This window comes from Passer domesticus, chromosome 20 (assembly GCF_036417665.1).
Source record: "Passer domesticus isolate bPasDom1 chromosome 20, bPasDom1.hap1, whole genome shotgun sequence".
Classification (NCBI taxonomy): domain Eukaryota; kingdom Metazoa; phylum Chordata; class Aves; order Passeriformes; family Passeridae; genus Passer; species Passer domesticus.
The window spans coordinates 6,231,141-6,245,504 of record NC_087493.1 but is presented as its reverse complement, the minus strand read 5'-3'; the positions used below and the strand labels follow the sequence as shown (position 1 = coordinate 6,245,504).

Genomic DNA, 14,364 nt, shown 5'->3' with positions numbered 1-14,364 from the left:
CCATGCACCTCTATTTAGTAATTTCTATCTATTTTGTACTGATACAGAGACAAACGTGATTTTAAAAGCCAACAGATACATGAACATTGTGTGACAACACAAAATATCTGTATATTACAAAAAGATAATCATCAGATCAATAAGCCTGTCTGAAATAGTTGTCTTGCAGCAGTATTGAATTTTATTTTTTGCACCAGTCAGTGTTTTCTGAAGGGATGATTTTGCAGTAAAGCAGTCATGTCATGACCAGTTCCTGGGCCACTGCTTTTTAAGGCTGAGGAAGAAGACACAATTAGATCAGATCTATCTCCTAATTATCATGGATCTTGATCTCAGTCCAGAGCTTATTCATAGGAGGCCAGCCAGTCTGTCTGAATGGAGAAATTATCTCAAATGACCTTGGATCCAAACCATGCTTCCAGTGACCCTGGTGTGCCCTGGCTTTGGCTGTGCTGAGCAGGAGCCACACCATATGTTGCACAAGTGCTTACAGAGGAGGTGTCAGCCGATGACCAAAAAATAATTGTTTAATTCTGTCCCTAAACAAAAGAAAACAGAGGGGAGGGTGCAGTTCTTCAGCTCTGGCTTAGTTCTTACACATTCTTCAAACTGGATCTTTTCTTTCCATGTCTAGAAAGCATCCAAGGAGGGACAGGACAGATTAGCACGTGCTGATTACTCATTAGAAAATGCCTGGGTTGAAACCACAGGATCTGTCCATGCAGTCCCACACCTGAAACAGAGCTGATGGAAATCAAAGCTGTGTTGGCTTCGAGTCTGCTTTTACCACTGATACCTAATTTGAATAAATACAAGATGGGACAGAGGTGGTTTGTCTGGGTCATTTTGTGGTCCCTGCTTGCAGAGTTCTGTGCTCTGATAAGGATGTGCATGGGAGCATCCAGCAGCTGGGATGCTGCCACAGCAAGGAGAGCTCAGGAAACACCAGACAAAGTGGGGACAGGGCGAGGGAGATGGCTTTGGTGCAGCCTGGAGAAGCTTTTGAATGTCTAGGAATAATTAAAATTAATGCAAAATGTGCGTGTAAAAATAAATGCTTTTCTAGAAATTGTGCATAAGTGTGAAATTTCAGGTAGTTTTGCAAACACCAAAACAAGTAGATGAGAGCTTATCAGGCCTTTGTTTTATAGCAGTAGAAATGGAAAAGGGAGTTCAACATAAATTGAGGAAGGACATTTAATTAGTAGCAATCTGACTAGTAACAAATCAGTCCAACTAATGTATTTTAGATTTCCTACTTGGAGACATCAACTATCACTGAAATTTCATTAAACATGACTAGTTTAATTATTTTGTCCTTAATGAAGAGTGTTAATTAACTTGGCTATGATAAATATGCATCTTAATATCATTTGGAATCCCTACAGGTCCTAATTATTCTTAAAGACCAAGGTGTAGACCTTGCTATAATAATTATTTTTTAAAGTAAAGATTTCTTCAAGGATACCAGAGATTCCAAAGGTGACTAGCTTTTGGGGTTTTTTCCTTCTGAAAAAATAGGAGGCAATTTTTGATCAAAATCTGAGGTGAAATTATGAGGGCTCTGAAAATAACCTTGAAGTGTATCTTGATCCTAGCCATGGGTTCTGCCTATGAATTGAAGCCAAATGAAAATCTGCAAAGGGGGATTGGTTAACCATTGTAGCAGCTTTGAATATGTAATCAGTGCGCGTGTGAGAATAACATTCCTTGCACTTGAGGGGGAAAAGGGAGGATGTGGCAAACCGTCTTAAGCATCCATCAGGCCTTAATTTTGGGGCCATTGTCTTGTAATCACCGTGGAGTGAAGACTTTCCTTCAAAATCATTGTGCCCTTTCTGGCGACTGGGAGTTCATGATCTCTCTGACTGTTGGTTGGATCTGTGACTCTCTTATGACTCAGAGAGGAAAAAAAGTGAAAGAGCTTGCTCTGAAAACTTTTTATTTTAATCATCTGTCTTTGCATTTACTACCTAGAAAACTTTTACTAGAATAAACCTTTTTACATCCAAATAGATAGATTGTTGGTTAATCTGTCCTGCAGTTTCCTTTCTTGGCTTCTTGACAAGAAATCATAAATTAGAGTAGATGTAATAATGAAGTCAAGGTGTGCTATTTAAAAACTGAGTCAGTATAGGTGTGCAAAGTTTTTTCACGGATTTGCTTTGGTCTTTTATTATTGAAATCTTTTTGTCAGGACATGTTACTTTGTAATCCTTGACCCTGTCAGCTAATCAAACAAAAGCATGCCTGCCTTCTAATTACCAAAATAATTTCCCTTCTGGGTGCAGATGTTCCTGTAAATCTAAGATAAACATCAATTCAAGTGCAGTTCAAGTTTCTTAAATTCATTTTGGAATACCAGTATGCCACAGTATTAAGCATTTGAAGAACTGTTACTCAATCACTCAAATATTTTATGGTGAGTTATGGTTTTTGGGGTTTTTTTATTTGTTTGTTTTTGGTAGTAAAAATTAGTGTTTTGCATAAATTTTAGTATCATTACTAAAAAGAGTGCTGCAGCCACGTTGTGGCCAGGAAATACTCTCTGTCTTCAAATCAGACAATTATAAGCTGAAAATATAAGATGAGTCTGATCTTTTTTCATCGATGATCTTTCACTGGAGCCTCTTAAAATTGCAATAATACAAGGGACATGAAAAGCAAAAAAGGATATAAGTGCCTTGGCTTACAATGGTAATGAGCACAACAGTTTTCTGGAGTAGCAGTAAATCAAATGTACTGTAGCTATAAAAAGCCCATAAGACATTTGGATGTGATCCTGGACTGCTCCTGCTACAGAGGCACTGTGCATACAAATCAGAACCCATCGTGTTATGGGGAGCACTGCATTACTGAAGCTGGAAGGTTGGTAATAGGAAGTTGTTTCTGGAAAACTACTGAAGCTGAGCTTCCTTCTCTTGGCACCAATATAGGCCAATTACATTTGGGACAACATCAATATCAGTTAAATAGAGGAAATTCAATAAGGAAGGACTATGGAATCATTAAGACTATAAATTATATTAAATTCTGCAGATGAGGGGACTGTATATTTGAGCTTCATTTTAATCTGATTTCCCCCCCTCATTATTTATTTCACTTTATGCTTTATTACTTGTAACTTTTTTTTTCTTTCTGATGGTCTGGCTAATGCTTATGACTCCTTCCTCCTGCATGCTGAGCTTAATAGAATTCTTTAAACAAAGAAAGCTCTTGGAGCAGACATTCAAAAATCAATGTACTGTATAGAAGATAGGGCTGAAAAATGAAGGAAGGTGGATAGGATTGCTAGAAGATCATCTGAAAATTCTGTCAGGAAAAAATATTCTGTAGATTAAGGTAATATTTGGGACTTCAGGGACCTTCATTCAGTTCCCACCTTGTCATACCTTTGCTGTACAGCTGTAAAAGCAGAAAAGCCCTCTTTCCTCTTTCCTATGTGCATCATAGGACTTGTTCAAAGTCTTAAATAACGTTTAGGTTGGGTTTCACCCTGGGTGCACTTTAATTAGCATTCTGGAATCTAGGTGTTAATTCCACTGTTTGTATTATTATGGCAGCATTTAGTATTGCCACTTGTTATTAATGGATATTTATTATCAGTGCTGATGGATTTTCTCACCTGAGCATTATGCTGGGACAAGGCTGGGACTGCCTGTACCTGGTCTTGTCTGGGGTGAACTGCTCCATAGTGTCCATAGGTTAGATCTAGTGGGAAAAACCTATAAAAACAAACATGATGGTGCCTACAAATTTTTTACTTTGTTTCCTCTCTCTATGATTTTAGAAGTTGTCTTGAAGTGGAAATTCTCACTATCCATGTAAATATCCACCCAACTGCAGCTGTTTGGGGTTTTTTTCAACACATGCAGACATCTAAAACAGCCATTTTAAATTGTTGCAATTGAGTGTTCAATTCATAGATTAGTATGTCAGAAAGTAATTGTTGGAAGGTGTTCCTGTTGTATCAGGCAACATTAGTCTAATTTGATTTAGCAATGAAACCTTCCTTTTCCTGCAGTTCTGGCTTTTGAATCTTTTTAGCTTCTCACATTTGGGAAATGCCAGTAGACAAAAGCTTGCACTTTAGAGGGGTTCATGGGAAAATATCAGGTGTAATATGTAGATAATAAATCTGCTGAGGTCTTTAACAACTTTATTGATTTTATCTGGTGATATTTCTGTCAGGAAGAGACACCTAATCCAACTTAAAGTGCTGTTATGTATAGCCCTGGCAAAAATAATTATAAAGACCTTATCTACAGTCAGTATAATTATGTACTGTGCTGTGATTTGGGGCTCCCTTCTCTTTTTTACTTTGGAGGGCTGAAATAATCCTGTGTGCCCCAGAGCATGAGTGGTTTTGGTGTGTTTATGCACTCTTTATGGTATCCTATTTTGGGATGGTTTATTATCCCATCCTGGTTTGGGGTTTTTTGATGTGTTTTGTTTTGTTTTGTGCCCAGGGGTGGCAGCTGTTCCTGCCCTAGCCCCCATCCTCTGGGCTTGGGCCTGCCACAGTGAGTGGGAGCCAGGCCAGGGTTTCAGGGGGCGTTGGGGTGGGGTGAGAGGCAGCTGCTTCTTCTGGCTTCTGTTGGACTGCACACACGGCTGGTATCCTGAGCAGAGAGCACAGAATCACTCCGTGAATGAGGTTGGAAAAGACTTTGAGATCATCCAGTCCAACCTATGACCTAACACCACCTTGTCAAATAAACCATGGCAATGAGTGCCACAACCAGTCTTTTTTTAAACACTTCCAGGGATAGTGAGTCCACCACCTCCCTGGGCAGATGGTTCCATTTCCCAATCACTCTTTCAGTGAAGTATTTTTCCTAACGTCTAATATAAACTTGCCTTGATGCAGTTTAAGCCTGTGTCCTCTCATTCTGTCCATGGTTTCTTAGGAGAAGAGACGACCCAGCTGCAGCCACCTTTCAGGGAGTTGTAGAGACTGATGAGGTATCTGCATCTCCTTTTTCCAAGCTAAACGACCCCAGCTCCCTCAGCTCGTCTTCCAAGCCCTTCAACAGTCTTGTTGCTCTCCTCTGGATGTGTTTGAGCATCTCAATGTCCTTCCTGAACTGAGGGGCCCAGAACTGGACACAGCACTCAAGGTGCAGCCTCACCTGTTTCCTGCTGTTTCTGTGGGGTTTGCCTGCGTCTTTTTGGTGGCTTTCGGGTTTTGTTCTTTGGCTTCAGCACTGTGACTGAGCTCTCTGGCTGGGCATCTCTTGCTGCTGTGCTGTTGGGAAGCCCAGAGCCAGCATGTTCCCCACCAGGACTGGGGATGTCCCTCGTTCCCTGCTGAGGGGCTGCCCCCATTCTCTGCACAGCCCGAACTGAAGCAAGCGTTGGTGAGGAAATCCCGAAGAGCCTTTTCCCAAGCTGGGTTCAGGGGCCCCACCCTTCCCACGTTGCTCCAGGTTTTTGGTGTGTTCTGACTGCGCAGCCCTGCCCTGCCAGGCTGGCCCGCGGTTCCAGCTGCAGGGTTTATGATACATCTCATCTACTGCTCCAGGACTTTGCCCATCCCTGCCCTTCCAGCTTGTTTCTCCTCAGGTTCCTGCTCCAGCTGCTTGTGCTGTCCAGAAGGGGCATGGGGACCAGCTGCCACGGGGAGTTTGTAGAGGACAGCCCTTCTCCATCCTGTCCCACCAGCTGGATTGTAACTGCACCAAAGGGGAAACTGCTCACGGAGCGGCAGAGACTGTTCATTTGCTTTTGTATTCTTGTTGGTTGTTGATTACCGTTGTTCCTTTTCTCATATCTTTGCCTGAAAGCCCCTTAATTTCAAAGTTATAATAATTTGGGGGTAGGGGATTCATATTTTCCATTCCAAGGGAGGTCCTGCCTTCCTCAGCAGACACCTGTGTTTCAAACCAAGACATATCTCTATGTGCTCTTTCCACATGTGTGACCCCCTGATGATTAATGGGAGCCAGGTGCATTAACTCCTGCAAAACACTAATTCCTAGATGAGTGGAACATCCTAGACTGGGCATCAGAAAGCTAAATCCCCCTAATAAGCTGATGTTATAGATATCCTTATTGATTTCTTCACAGTTGGTGCCAGAAGGCATCTGAGAATGCCCTGAAGATCCAAGGGGTAGATAACCCTCCTAAATTGTCATTTACTTTCAAGATTTTTATTTTCCTCAGGCTTTCACCAGATTTCTGATTCTGGCTTCAACTTGTCCAGGCTGGCAGGTAACAGCAGTATTTCCTCTACATTTTGTTCTCCTGTAACACTGGTAGGTTATTCCTCAATCATGTTGTTTGCATCTGATGGATGCAGAGCAAAACCCACCAATGGACAAGAGCCATGTCCCAGTTTATCTTTTCCTTGTGAACCTGGTCAGTGCCAGCAGGTTTGTGGGAACAGGTGAATTGAGTGCCTGTGGGGACACATGGTACTGCAGGTCAGGATCTTCTGACTTTATTTCTGGAAGCCAATATAACCGCAATATCAAGTTTATTCATTCAATTTTATCTACCACACTCGGGTTTTTTGGCTCATTATTGGTAGCTCATTGGCTCTTACAGCTAGAAGAGTTCTAATTCAGCCTGTGTTGCATCTGACAGAATGCTTTCTTCCAGGTGGGTATTCTTTTACAGAAAGTATAGGCTTATCTTTTTTCTCTTTCAGACTTCATTGATATTATTTACCACTTGAAATGCTGTTACTCTCCTGGGTCTCCTTATTTTCATGCCAGAGTTGGCAAGGATGAATACCTGTCATGACTTAGCACACACATAAAAATAAATTGAGGTGGGAACTGCTATTTGTCAGGAAAGGGAACTATGGAACAGAGGCATTCTCATATACAGTTTAAAAAAAAAGGGCAGGGGGAAGTTCTCACCTGTTAGAGTATGTAAAAGAAAATATTGTTTTAAATGTTCCAGTTTCATCCTTTTTTCTGTTGTTGCTTAGGTGGGCTGGAAGGAAAGCTGGCCCTGTGTCAGTGGTGGGGTTGCATGCAGGCAGAGTCAGGGTATTGCCACCAAATCTTGATGTCTTAGAAAGAGTGATTCCGCCAGACCAAACCTCTTGTGTATGTGAGGAAAAATAATGAGAGAAATTGAGTGAGAAGCAGTAACACTATTTTGTAATGTCCTTTTCAAATTCCTTTAATGGATTTTCTAAAAATAAATAAATATTTGAGAGGAATATTTTGGGCTTTTGTGGGAAATTCCTATATCACTGAGAAGCTTTAGAGGTGTTCTGTATGCAAAAGTGGTTGTAAGGAGGAGAAAGAAAAGGGGTATTAGGACTACCAAATTACTGCATAACTGACATAACCTGAAATATTTTGAGCAAATAAAGGTAATTTGTCCATCTCCAAAAGGGGAAAATCCAGAATCTCAGCAGGAAAACTGAGAAAGAAGGGAGAAAAACCACTGTGGTTTGAGCTGAACAGATCTTAAAATTCTTCTGACCCCCTGCCGTGGTTAGGGACAAGTTTTGAGTACGTAGTGTTTGTCCTAAACAATAAGCCATTTTAAGGGAATAAAACAAACCAACACTTAATCATTCTTCAGAGAGAATGATTTCTGTTACACACAGAAATGCTGTAAAAGTATGAAAATGCACATTAATATAACAGACACATGCATACAGGTAGCAAATATCTACTCCAAAAAATGTTACTCTGCTATTTGAATGGTCTTTTTTTTGCAGTGAGGTGTATGTTGATGAAAACTGGAACATAAATCTAGGGGGAACATGTGAGAGAAGGAAAAAAAATGCAGTGCATTTATCCTATTTATTTGAAACCTACTAATGATAGTGGATGATCCTCCCTGAGATGCTCTTGGTAAAGCAAAGGAAGTAGCAAAATTGTTTTGTATAAATGAGTTGCAGCTTTGGATTCAGGACCCTTATCCCTCTCTTGGGTATGTGCAGGATACAGTGAGCCACTCCTCACTTAAACCTTTGAGGTTTAAGGCTGAGGGCATTTGAGGCAGACACTTCCAGTCAAAACTTACTGTGCTTTACATAAAATCCCTGGCTGGATTCCCGGACATCACATTAAATTTTTATCAAAGGTGATCTGTCACTGTGGTACCTGTGTGGTTTTAAGGCTGTAAAAGTGCATCCTGTTGTGTTTAATCTCCCCAGGCCCACGAAGAAGACAAGTGTTACCAGCTTTGTTTATTGATGAAGGATCTGCAGTGTCCCCTGAGTTGAGTTCCCATAAAACACTCAGCCCACAAATGAATCTGATTATTGCAACACCAGCACTGCAATGCCCAGTATCAGGCACAGATCCAGGCTTGGCTCCCAATCCTCTCCTCAGGATGGAGGGAGAGCTCCTGGGGTGGTTCACTGCCCCCAGGAGGAATGCAGGATCTTGGTGTGGAACTGCTGAGCAGTGTCCCCAGACTGTAACCCAGAGAGTCACTGCTGATACCCTGCTAATGGCAGTGAAAGGGTTGAATGTTTCTCAGAGAGAGCAAACCTTGATTTTGCCCAGTAAATACCCAGTTTCAAGCCTACTCCAGTGTGCAGCCAGGCTGTGTTGATGTGTGCTAATGGCTTGCAGAACTGAGGGTGCTCTTGCTGAAAAACAGAGACCTCTTCTGTTAGCTGGCACCAAGACAAGAAATTGCACCTTTGTGCCTCAGCAATTAGATGGGAACATATTCACAAGCACCCAGAAGTCATCCATCACTGGGCAAAGATGCACATCTACCCAGATGCATGGCAGTAATTCTATTATTTATCCATTAGCTGGTCCCAGAATCTAACCCTTTACCTCAAAATTCAGTGCCAATATTTTTGGTGGTCCTATTTGTTTTGCAAGAAGCTCAAACTGTGCCTGTCCCTTTTATGGATTTGAATTGTTAATATGAACATTTGAGCTCATTATAACTCTGAAATGTTTCCTTTATTACCAGTAGCTGAAAAACCTGTACACAGTATTCAAAAAAAGAGTAAGTGCTATTTCTAGGATTGTATTTTTTTTACTGCTGTGCACAACAATATGCTCCTGCCTTCACTAATGAAGCTTTTCTTTAATGAACACAATTAGAGCTAGGCAAACAATGCAGAAATATTTTCCCATGAATATTCATCCGGAGTCTTAAATGAATTCCCTTCAGTTATGTTGGCACCCATTCATTGTGCTCTTTTAGTGAAATTTTCCAAGATTCAATCTTTGATGCTTAAGTAATGAGGGAGGAAATTGAGTTTCAGCTCAGGGGTTACCCTTCTATTGTCCAAGTCATTATTTCCTACGGGGACTTGCATTTCTGCAGGAATATCTGGGTGGGGAGTTACTGCTGGACAAGAAATGTGCAGACAGTAAGTCTGGAGGTAACACAGAGACAAAAGGATTTCTGGAGGAGAAAAGGGAGTGAAGAGGTAGGTTCAACTGGTTACTCCACAAGTAGAGCAACAGAGCTGGGGACAGGTCTTCTGTGAAGGTGGATGTCCTTCCTTCCTTCCTTCCTTCCTTCCTTCCTTCCTTCCTTCCTTCCTTCCTTCCTTCCTTCCTTCCTTCCTTCCTTCCTTCCTTCCTTCCTTCCTTCCTTCCTTCCTTCCTTCCTTCCTTCCTTCCTTCCTTCCTTCCTTCCTTCCTTCCTTCCTTCCTTCCTTCCTTCCTTCCTTCCTTCCTTCCTTCCTTCCTTCCTTCCTTCCTTCCTTCCTTCCTTCCTTCCTTCCTTCCTTCCTTCCTTCCTTCCTTCCTTCCTTCCTTCCTTCCTTCCTCAGCCATTTCAAAAACTTCAGCTGCTGTCACTGCTGAACAGAACCCTGCACACACAGCGCCTTGAGAATTAGTACTTCAGATTTCAGCATTTATGTAACAAAATAAAATTTTGAACTTCTGAGAAAAGTTACTGAGTAATCCCAGACAGCTGAGAAAGCTGAGGGGTTAATGATCTGGTTTTAGATGTTTTTCCTGAAGAGAAAAACAGCAGCAATTAAATCAATTACAGACTCTTTGCTAAATTCTAATTACATGTAGCAGTGCGGAAGAGAGCAGAGCCTCAGCTGAAGGTTGCAGGGGGCTGTGAAACCTTTCATGTTCACGTACAGGGCATTGGTGCAACACCTCTTGGGGGAGCATCTGCAGTGTCAGATCCTGTCAGAGCTGCCTGGTGGTCCATGGGAGGCCCCAGCCCATCTGCAGGGAGTGAGCATGTGCCTGGCCAGGGAAGGGGAGCTGCTGGTGGTGCTGTCATTCTAAAGGGATGCCCAAAAAAGAGGAGATTAACCACTCCTCTCATTTCTGGACAGCTTTTTTCTCTTCTTGTTCTCCTCTTCAAAGCACAAATCACAGCTTCCTTGTTAACTTTCCATGAAATTTCAATGAAGAAATAGGTTTTCTATTAAATTACACCCACCCCCCCACCCCCAAATTTCCCCAAGATTTTGCTGTTCCTAAAGTTTATCCTAGGCTGCTCAGGCTTCCTCACCAAGAAGAGTCTAAACACACTTCATATCTGTACTGTAAGAGTTCAGTGGTTAAATCAGAAAATGAGTAAATATAATAATCAGGAGAAGAGGCTTCCTGGCCAGTTTCACCAGCATGTCTCATAAAGACAATTTTAATAAGCAAAACTACCAAACATTTCCAAGGTAGATGGTTACTGACTATCAGCTCCATTTTTGGAGCTTGAGGGTTTGGGCAAATTATGGAAATATAAATGTGAAGACTTAGCTACAAATACAGAGAGCTGTTGTCTTGAGAGCTTTAGGAATTAAAGCTTAAAGCCTACCAGCTGATGTATAAGCCAGGTGTGTAAAAGCAGATTATTATGCATTTCATACAGAAATCTCCTGGAAGGTCATTTCAAGTTATAAACCATTTGGGTTTTTCAATTTTAAATAGTTTCTTCCATTCCTTGAGTTCAGAGACATTAAATAAAGATGATATAACAAAAAAGTTCTTTTATTTTTCATGTTTGGTAACTGAAAAGAAATAGAAGAGCTTCTATGGAGCAAAGCATGAGACAGTTTTAGATTTCAAGGTAAACAGCTACAGAAACCCTCTTACTGCAGAGAAATTTTAAAAATTAAAAAAGTCCAAATGTATTCAAACAACACTGCTTAATATCCTAGTGTTTGATTGTGGTTAAACCAGACACTTCCTTTTTGTTTTCTTCATTAACTAGCTTGGTAGACGCTTGTAAATCAACAAGACTGTGGTAATCACTTCTAAATGTTACTTGCATTGCAACCTTGGCACAAGGTGGTTTAATGTGAAAAGCTGCTGTACTGTGCTCCCTCCTCAGTAAAGTGATTGCAGGGCCACACCTGAATTCTGCTCCTGGTGTAATGGTTGTGGCACATATTCAGTGTGGTAAAGGGGGCAGGAGCATCCAGGCAAGCACAGCTCAGCATCCAGTTTGCTGATATAAATCAGAATTTTTGCTGGGGACACCAGGAAAGGAGGTGGAGCCGCAGCTGGAGAGGGGATGTTGGGAGTGGCAAGAGGGGTGTTGTGGAATGGGGAGAGGTTCTGCCTGCGCCTGCCTGAATGTAATGGAGCACGTAAGTAGGTGTTTCTGTTCATTCCTAATCAAGAGAAGCATTAGGAATGCAAATGTTAAAAAACCTTAAACTACAGTGGCTGTGGGATTGAAGTGCTCTCAGGCAGGGCCAGCTGGCAGCTCTGCCAAGGTGCCTCGCCTTTCCCTGCTGTCCTGACTCCCCCTTACCCTGCCAAAGAACACAGAGAAACTCAAATCTCTCTTGGGCCCTCCTTGTCTTGCTGCCTCAGAACTGGTTGCTAAAACCCTCACAGTTCTGCCTGGTTAATTTTGGATCTGGTTTTTGCAGCCATGAAACAACTCATTACCTCAAGTAATGAGGTGGATCTTGGTTGGTTGGTCTTGATGGGAAGGCTGGTGTCTACTGTTGTGCAAAAATAAGGCACAAGGATGCCCTCTGACAAAACTTGATGCATCAGAAAGTCTTTGAAGCTAGTAAGAATGTCTTTGAATGATTTTCAGCTTTCTCAGTGTTAATTCTGACCATGTTTCCCACTGGCTTCTTCAATATCAATAATAAAAGCTTTCCAAGGGCCTCCTCTAAATGGTTTTCCAAGGTCCAGGTTGAATACTTAGATTAACTTGGTGTAAAATACTTAATTTTTACATCACATATATCTTCTTTATTTTCTCCCCTCTGTTTCCCATTTCGTAATTTCTGTCCTAGTCAGCCTTTCCACTTTGTGTCAGCCCATTGTCAGAGGAGCAGTATTGAAACCTCCAGTTGAGGCAGTTCAGTAATAAACAGTGGGGAGAACAGAAGTGGTTGAGAAAATGCACTTGAGCAGAAAGGGTTTTCCTTGAGATTTGTTTTTAAATAAAAGCTCCAGCAAACTTGTTGCTAGATCAGCAGCTGCTCTGAATTATGTTCCGGGAAAATGACTTTTGAGAGAGTCCTTGTCACCACAATGAGAAATCTTTTAAGAAACAGACACACGCAGATTGCTTTTCCTAGGGGAAATTGGTAATTGGTAAACTCCAAGGGTTTGTATTTTGTTCATGACAGAAGCAAAAGGACAGGACGGTGGGTGCCCTACTAACACTGCTCCAACAGAGAATTTCACTTGGAGCATGACCACTATAATTCAGAAGCTACAATAACTTTTCCTGTGTTTTGCTATTTCAGGATCTGAAGATGATGATGACGGGCACTTCTGAAACGCTCCTCTTACCCCTCTCCAGCAGAGTGGTTTCAGACTATTGCTTTTATGAGCTGGCATTTCCCTTTGTCACTAGTGCATCATGTTGGCTGGGTTGTTCTAAAAGGAAAAATAATCAGCCAGCCTGGCACAATGATGGCTGCAAAGACTTGTTCTACAAATCATAAGCAACCAGTTTCCTGTCATTGACATGTAGTATCAAAACATGCAAAGATTTACTAACTAATTACTAATTATCTAAGCCTTCAGCAAAAATGTGAGCTGTGTTTGCTGCGTAAATTTAGTATAAAAATATCATGGTAGTTTGTGTAGCTACAAGTCATCACTTGTGTATTCCTCCTTCTAATCAAACAGCATCCTTTGTAAAGTCTTTGTAAAGCACTGGGTGTACTGTTGGAGCAATGTGAATGATAAATAGTATTCACAAACAGAAGGATAATAATACACTATTCAAACCAACAGCTAAATCTCTGAGGTTAGATTATTTCTCTCCCTTTATGCACAATGACTTGTAACACCAGGCAGTTCAGAAGCTGTATTCCTTTCCTTTCTCCAGCAGGTAGAAATACACCAACCTGACTGATGTAAACACTTTTTTCAGGTGTTTCTTGGCAGTCTGTGGGGTTTGTGCAGCATCCATGCAAATTTAGGATTTGGGGCGTTGAGCTGAATTACTCAATTTGCATTCATGCAAATCAAATCAGCTTCATGTGGTCTGCAACTAGCAAAGTTGAGCCATGGAAGGTTTTAAGAGCTTCCCTCAGTTGAGATGAAGAATTGCAATTCCCTTTACACAGCAAATGTCCTCTGTGTCTCGGTGTCCCTTTTGTCTTCCCCTCCGCACTGAGATTTGTGGTGAGAAACCAGCATTTCTGGAAGCTGCAGTCTGGGGGAAGAGCTGGGGGTAATTTACTCTCTGCTCAGTGTCTACTTCTGTATGTCTTCTCCTAACAGTGCTCTGATATTATTGACTTTTGTATTCATCATCACCCAAATTTGGATGCTGCTTAGTTGTGTTGTATGACAACACTATCATTGTCAACTTTCAACTGACAATGATTTTACTGCTGTGAATTCTTTAGAATGAGACCCATGATTTTTTTTTCTCACTTGATGCCTCTTTCCCCTGCTCCTCTTAAGGGCTAAGAAAGCAACTGAACCAGCAGACCTGTAAAATGATGGCTGGTTCACAGCATAAATTGCCATTTTTTACCTCATCACAAAAAGTAGTGGTTTCCATAGCAGTGTTTTGCAGAGCAAATACTGATCTCTTCTTTAATTTTAATTGAATTTTTAAACTAATTATGCTTGTTTGTTTCTGTGCACTCTATTTTGTAATATTTTAGCAAAATAATTAATTGGTCAACCACAGCTGTTGCCCTTTGTACTGCATCAACCTCCTAATCATTTCTTACAGAAGCTTGGGATTTGTTCCAAGTCACACCTATCAAGCATATATCCTTTTTTTCTTTCTTTTTATTTTTTCCCCAAATTGATTCTTTTCACAGTAAGGCTGTAGGTCATAGCATAATTTGAAAACTAACTTTCAGGAACAGTAAATTTCAAGTGAGTGTTTAAAAAGAAAATTAGCATGTTTGTGGTTTTCTTTTTGGTTTATACTCAAGCATCTGCACTGGTTGCTGTGCTGTTGCTAGTGTGGAATTAACTGTATATCCTCACATGCCCAAGTATTTAGAAGCTT

The 14,364-nt window shown here is 41.2% G+C and overlaps 1 long non-coding RNA gene across 1 annotated transcript; it reads left to right on the top strand.

Annotated features, from left to right (window-relative positions):
- The first annotated feature begins 9,192 nt into the window (after positions 1-9,192).
- LOC135284169 (uncharacterized) lies at positions 9,193-12,748 on the top strand. Its single transcript, XR_010349636.1, has 2 exons — positions 9,193-9,370; positions 12,629-12,748. It is a non-coding gene; the product is annotated as an uncharacterized LOC135284169 (long non-coding RNA).
- Positions 12,749-14,364: the final 1,616 nt, after the last annotated feature.